Here is a 7,972-nt window from a genome sequence, read left to right on the forward strand (position 1 = left end):
TACGAATGGGTCGCTGAAATTAGTAATGACATCAGGTGTTCCGGAATAGGATAAGCGTGCCCTGAGACATGAAGCTGAGAAATTTGCATTACGAAGCGACGACGGCCTATAAACAATCGAGACAACAGCGCCTTTGCTGATTTTGTTGCAACAAAAAGCGATACTTCGAAGCAAGGAAGTGATTATACCTTTGTTATTGTGGTAGCTAGAGGAATAGACTTTTATGTTTTAAAGTTGTACTGTTTTCCGAAATCGGAAGTGGTGTCATTAAACCAGAAGTGCTTATGACTACACTTAAAACAGAATGAGTCATTGCTTGTAGTATTTTATACGTGAAGGGCTATGTTAGATTGTGACAGAAGGGTTTATTTGTTTGGCGCCGACATTTGTTTATACTGAGGAGGACGGTATGTACTGAGCATAATGCGTAGGATCCACAGGTGGGACATTTGTTCCGAGCCGAGCACAATCGCTCTTTGAGATAAGTAGTCGTGGTCATTGTGACCGAATGTCTGAAAACATTGGACACTATGCATCACTGTCATTGTTTCCTCAGGAGTTGACATTGAGTTTATAGGACTGTGGCATCTACGACACCAGGTGAGATGCTGAGAGTGATCATTATCAACTTAAAGAAATCGCAATGTAACAATAAGAGTAAAGCCTAATCGTGTCCAGGCATAACTGTTCTCGTTCTACAAGCTCATCTAAACTATATTACCACGCACTTTGGATTAATGAATTTGAACGTCAAACTACTCTCTGCAGTTCCTGTTATTTTGGTATATGTCATTTTTGCAACTTGGTTCCGTCTAAGCGCAAATGGGGATAGCTAAAAGAATTGTCCTTGCGTAATGATTCACGTATATTTCCCCCATACTTTCCCCCATACTTCATATACATTCCAGATGCACAGAAAACGCATCGCAACTTACAGTATAGTACAGTATGATTGAACACACTTAGCTGGAAAATGAAGTTTTCTATTAGTGAGCTCCCGTTTTCCGTCGGTTATTTCGGTTATTGTGTTCAGTCCATAGAGAACACTGTCTAAAACGACATTCTCCCAAATCTGCCATTAGGTCCCGGTACAAATTAATGGTATTTTTTATGAGATAATGATGTAGAGTGGTTTCTGGTATTTATTTAGATTGTTATAAATGAAAAATAAACCGTATAAAGAATAATAAGGGTCTGGAAATTATTAAAGGGGACAGGGTGGGGATGAGATGTTCAAATTTATAAAAATTGCATTCGGAAACGAACTGTGACATTTTTTGCTTGCAACCCCCTCCCCCACTTGCTCATTCAGCACTTTACCATGGAAGCAAAGGCGTTTGAGCAACGAGTAAAAACTTTGAATAGAAACGAGTAAGTGTGTCGCAGTAGTATACACTACTCTTACCTCAGTTTATATGTGAGACATTGCTGATAAGTCTGTCTTTTTGAGTAGAGAATAGACCAAGCAAGACTGTTAAAGGAATTCGCGTTGGAAGGATCACTTTTGTAGACACTCTTTGTAATAATTCTTCCTCCACAAAAGCGACATCCATAATAAATCGGGGCCACATCGGACCCCAGCATCTTGTCATTAACGGCGACTAAATGAGGTTCAGTTGCTCAACTTGTGAATCAGCCGGAGAAATGTTAACTACAGTAAACTACGGTTACAGCGAACTCAAAGGGACCACAAATTCTGGTTCGTTATAACTGTAATTCGTTATAAGCATATATACAGCATATATACAGCAAATGGGCGGTCGGGTAGCCTAGTGGTTAAAGCGTTCGCTCGTCACGCCGAAGACCCGGGTTCGATTCCCGACCTGGGTACAATGTGTGAAGCCCATTTCTGGTGTCCCCCGCCGTGATATCGCTGGAATATTGCTAAAAGCGGCGTAAAACCATACTCACTCACTCACTCACTCACTCACTCATATACAGCAAACGGCAAGGACCTAAAAACTAGTTCGTTATATCCGCCAGTTCGTTATAAGCGTGTTCCTTCTAACCGTAGTTTACTGTATATGGTTTCATGTGGTATAAATCTATCAACATTTGTGTGAAGCATACTTTCCCCTGTTACATAGCCCTATGGCAGTACGAGCTGTAAATGACCAGCTGATGATGCTGGAGAGAGCTTTCCTTGATTCAGAAGGACTACCTGACAGACCACTGAAGAAGTAAGCATGGACCACGTTGTGATTATACACTTTCAGCAATTTCCCGATATGTTGAAGAGTCCACGGACATGTAGCTGTTGTTTTGAATTGTTCAATTAACGGTACATTTATCCACAAAAACATCAATGTTATTTGGAAGGAAGCCGACACGCAGTGAATATTAAACGATAGCAGCTTTAAACCCAGACACTCAATCACTTTCTCAGTGTGTCAAAATTTATCGCTTCTATTTTGCAGACACATCATATTTGCTGAGAGCAGTACCAATTCCTACCACGGAAGCAGCTTTCCTTGATTGGTGGATCTTCTTTTTAAGCTTAAAACTCAACCAAATTCTCGCGAGATCTTGGAGAGAGTCAAGCGCCATTATTCAGTCATACTTTTTACCATCCAATCAGCTGCATCCACGTTACGTGACGTCACCTCTTTTATACCTAGACATTTAACATAACTTTGAAGCACACTAGTCTGTAAGGAAATGGGTGGCGAGTGAAATTTACAACAGCTGGATACAGTGAAACCTCGTTAATCCGGACAAGGTAGCTCCGAAAACCTGACCATAGAGTTTGAAATTAATTATCAATATTTTCACCATCCATGTATCAAAATGAAAAACACATTCCCATCTGGCCTTGGTAGACACGCCGTCCGGATAAGCCAGGTTCCCCTGGAAGTGTACATTGTGGTCTATTTACTAAAATTAAATGTGTTTTTTTAGAAACAAAGAATTATGAAATAAGAAAATGATAACGTCTAAATTTGAAAATAAATTATTTCGGGAGAGAATATCAATCTATTTGTTCACATGTTTTGTCCGTCCTGAAAAGTGAGATAGTCTTATAATGTTAAAGATTTGACTATTTCGAACAGGATGCAATATATTCTAAAACCGATTGCCCTGTTGTCTAAGGCGCCTCAATTCTCTGTGCAGAGGTGCTTCGTGCCAGGATACACTGATCAACGGTTTGAATCCCAGATCGGACCTGATTATGATCATTGGTTTGTCGGTACCATTCCCGTGCTCATGGGCTTAGGCAAAGTGGCGAGCGTCTATGACCCTCGTCACTCTGAAATGTTCCCCTACATAAATTGTAACAGAAATACTGTGTGCTGAGCTACGTGGAACCCATCACACTGATTCAAAACAGAAATATAAACTAGACCATATTCTTTCCCTGACAACACAAACAGGTATGGTAAGAATGGGTTATATTCAACATACCTGTTCTCTAAAAGTGTATAGCGATGTGAAACAGAAAACAAATTAACAATTTTTACAATGATCGCAAACCAACCCAGCCAAATTAGATTGAACTTGTCACCTGCATAAAAATATGTATCTTGTAACAGTGATAATAATGTCGCTTATATTGCATCAATGTTTTAAATGAATAACTCTCGAATTATTTCTAATGTGTTTTAATAATTTGATATTGATTCATAAACACATGTTTATAATGTGGTCGGAATTGTAGAATGGACACTGCTTTTAGCAGATATTTCTTGTGATTAAAGGAAGGATTTTGTCGCTTTTATTTATACGTAAACATGACTTTTATCTACATATTTTCTTTTATCACACTGGTCCCCTCCCGATATTAAGCTAGGCTTTCTGGCAATGCATCTGTACATGACTTGTTCTATGTACTGTATATAAGTGTAGCATTGTGTGCTACTGTCGCTCACTGTGTAGAGGAGGCTGTATAAAGGCTGTAAAGTAGTTAAGGTTGTGTATTTGTGTGTGACTGTTATTGTAGATTTTCACAGTTGAATATATGATAATTATTTAGTCAAAACAGAAATAAACTGCATTTATTGTATTTATGTCTTTAGTGTTGATATAGCCAGATTCTTAATACACTTAGAGATCAGTTAAAAAACTGCTGATCCATTCTCCGCAGTTCGATGTTCGACGCTTAGCTGTATAAGGATCCGCAGTAGGTTCGAATCCCAAATTTACAGAGTTAATATATACATCGTGCCAACCAATGAGCCCCGTAAGTCACATTCATAGGTGAGGTGAGGTGAAATGGGGTTTAACGTCGCGTCCAAGATTATTGCACTTATATAGCGACGTGCATGCACGTGTATGTGTTTGTGTGGCTGCTTGTACTAGTCCGGACTGATGCCGATTTATAGTGCTAGCTCACTGAGATACCATGCCGCAGTTTAACATGAATACCCCACTCAGAAACAGTATCCTGACTCCGAGCCGACCAGTCCTTGTTTTAGCCCCTTAATGCCGAGCGCCAGACAGGGTAACAATGAGTACCATCTTTTAACGTCTTTTGGTATGACGCGGCCGGGGATCGAACCCCGGACCTTCAGCTCTCCGGGCGGACGCTCTACCACTAGACCACGGGGGCGGTCGTCACATTCATGAGATCTGTAATGTACATGTACATATTGGTCACTGCGCGCCAGTGGTTAAGTACGCTCCTTCTGGCTTGACAGTTTCCGGAAGTCAATGCCCCTTACCATTTTGGTTTAACGAGAAGCACAGCTTTAATAGGAAACTTGATAGTTCGTGGAACTGCATACCCAAACGGGTCAAGGTGACGTGCAGAGTCACATAACCACCTTTACATGTTATGTTGTAGACACAAAACGTCCTTTGCAAATTAAATGTATTATTTTCTGTGATCGTTGTGTTACAGTTTTACAGAAATATTGATAGAAGCGGCGTTATACCAACCACTCTCACGTTTTGGTGAAGTGGGACTCTATATGGCGCATGAAAGTAGATTGTACTTTCGAAGCACAAGGATTGAAGATGATTATGTTGTATTTCTCGAAGTATTCTATTTGGTTCCAGTAGTTGATGTCCTACCCGATTTTTACAAAGCATTAACACTCGAATACAATTCTTAAGACAATAACCAATAATGGTTATCAAAATATCGAAAATACAGAAAGGATATATATCAGTGCAAACAAAGGCGATCTTACCAGTCCTCAACGTCTACATATACAGTAAACTACGGTTATAACGAACTCAAAGGGATTACTATTTTTAGTTCGTTATAACCGTAGTTCGTTATAAGCATATATACAGCATAACTACAGCAAATAGTCGGGACTAAAAAGTAAGTTCGTTATATCCGTCAGTTCGTAATAAGCGTGTTCGTTATAACCGTAGTTTACTGTAATCTAGAAAGGAAAACAAATGTTTACATAACAACATCCAATATACGTGGTACAGAACATTGCCTTGCCTCGGGCGCTTGAATTCGTTCACATTAACTTATAATAATTGTCAGAAGTGCATTTATTCTTAGTTTGTGAAGGGTGACATGGGTGGGGCAGGATACGTTTATCTTTTCGCAAACACCTGGTATCATCACTATTTGATAGTGATTCATAAACACATGCTCATGATATAGTCGGAATCGTATAATGGACTCTGCCTTCAACAGCGATTTCTTATAAATATTAATAAGGTTTTGTCGCGTTTATTTACACAACCAGCCCTTCAGGTGCTTTGTTTCTTACCCAGTCATGGTAAACATCAGTGTCCATGTATGTTATCTGCACGACCTGCATACACAGTTAGTCAGTCCTCTTCAAAGTGTAACTTCATTGCTCCAGAATACATATTGTTGAAATGCAATTTGTTGTATTCTTAGTAGATTGTGAAGGGTGCCATGGGTGGGGCAGGATACGCTCACCTTTTCGCAAACACCTGGTATAATCATTATTTGATAGTGATTCATAAACACATCCTCACGATATAGTCGTGATCGTGCAATAGAATCACAGCCTGCTTTCAGGAGAGATTCCTAAGTGTTTTGTCGCTTTTGTTTATTATATTTCAAAATAGAAAGGTTAAAAATGCTGCTTCAAAGCATTTACAAAACAATGAGTCTTCCAACAGGTACAACACTGATTGATCTGTTTTGTAGGGTGAACATATATCTGAAGGCTGGGCTACATTTTACGTTATGTTGACACAATAATTAATGTTATATCCCTATTTATGTATATAACTGTAAACTATTTGTCAAACGTTTGCAGAAATATCGTCCCCTGTCACCCACACCTGTCCTGTATGTCATCCATGCACTAACCACGTGGCCGACAGCACTAACTCCTGTTCTCACCCACGCGGGTTGCCACCACAGAGGCCATAAATGATCATAAATAAATTTACTACGAACAATAGGAGTAAAAACTGGGCCGCTCTGTAGAGGTTGAGGAACATACGAGCGCGTAGTTCGGAAGGTACGTGACAAGCATTTTTGATTATTATTGAAGTTTCCTCCAGTTTACAAAACATTTTAGAAGATAATATGATCGGGACACTAAGCAGACCTGGAGAGTTGTTCACAATTGTCTGCTTATTTTGTTTTCATTATGTGTATCAAATAACAAATAATCCTGTAGTTAGTGAATACCCAAGTTACCAAGCGTCTTGATTCCACACACAGCACGAATGAAGACACAGTTGACTCATGGACTTACAATATCTAGTCGGAGATTGAAAATAGGCACTAGGCAGAAGAACATAGTCCAGTATCTCGTGTGACTGCCCCGGGCAGCAATCACGGCTCTGCATCTCCTCGGCACTGACTGGATAAGTGTACGAATTCTGTCCTGCGGAATTCTGCGCCATTCTGTTTGTAACGCGTTGGCTAGTTGTGGGAGTGTCTGCGACGTGTTCTGACGTTGACGTACGCGTCGATCGAGTTCATCCCAGAGGTACTCGATTGGGTTGAGATCTAGAGGTCTCGACGACCAGAGCAAGATGTTGGCATTATGAAGGTAGTCTACCGTGAAACAGCTCCCTCTGGCGGTCAATCATTGGAAGAAGGTGAGGTTGAAAAATTTGATTCATGTATCGATTTACTGTCAAATTTCCCAGAACCACTGCCAAGTCAGATCTCGTGTTGTAGGATATGGCCCCCATACCATGACACTACCGCCACTGAATTTGTCGAATTCACGTTCACAATGTGGGGCAAAATGCTCATTTCGACGACGATAAACACGTTGTCTTCCAAGAAACCACACGTCTCCAGTTTCTCAAACTCCAAGGCTGTAAGGCACCAACGCCATCGTCGCAGTCGATTGATTTGTTGCAAAACAGGGACGATAACTGGTCTTCTGGGTCGGATTTCAGCCTCGCGAAGATGGTTCCTGACAGTCTGGTCCGATATCCTCCTCAAACCAGGGATGCGTCCTGTAGTCTCCGTAGCTGTGGCATTGCGATGACGTAGGTAGATGGTCGAATGTAGCGATCCTGTGCAGGGCTGGTAACTCTTGGTCGGCCGGTTCTCGGACGGTCTGCAATGGAATTGAACTGTGTGTGTATCGGTCATAAAGGAGGCAATTGGCGTGCAACAGAAGACAGCGATTCCCCTCTTTGAATGCGTCCTATAGCGATGTTCGATCGGCAGCGCTGAGTCTCGGCATTTTCGAATTTGAAAAATGTTGACAATTAATTGACAAATTATTGGCTTATGCTTGCCTCTTTATAGCCACTACCACGAGTTACGATTGCCTTAAATTACACGTGAATTTTGCTTTACTGTTTTTCTCCATGACATTTCTGAACAAGTGTGAAAACAATGCCGTTTAAGACATTGCAAATCGACAATGGCTGCGATTTGACACACCAGGCCACCAACATTTTCAAATAACATATATCCATTTTATATACCAGAATTTTTGTGTAGTCAGGTTCAATGAACTACATACTACTATTTTTGAAGAGTGTATGTGCAAACTATAGAGGAATATTTTGTTCAATTATGTTTGGCCAAATTCTGCATTATTAACAATCAAGTTTTTCT

General features: G+C 40.4%; 1 long non-coding RNA gene across 1 annotated transcript; it reads left to right on the plus strand.

Moving 5' to 3' along the window:
- The first annotated feature begins 217 nt into the window (after positions 1-217).
- LOC124140947 lies at positions 218-4,000 on the plus strand. The gene is made up of 3 exons (XR_006861972.2): positions 218-1,371; positions 2,088-2,180; positions 2,418-4,000. It is a non-coding gene; the product is annotated as an uncharacterized LOC124140947 (long non-coding RNA).
- Positions 4,001-7,972: the final 3,972 nt, after the last annotated feature.

This window comes from Haliotis rufescens, unplaced genomic scaffold, assembly GCF_023055435.1.
Source record: "Haliotis rufescens isolate VD_foot unplaced genomic scaffold, xgHalRufe1.0.p SCAF_3, whole genome shotgun sequence".
NCBI classification, from domain to species: Eukaryota; Metazoa; Mollusca; class Gastropoda; order Lepetellida; family Haliotidae; genus Haliotis; species Haliotis rufescens.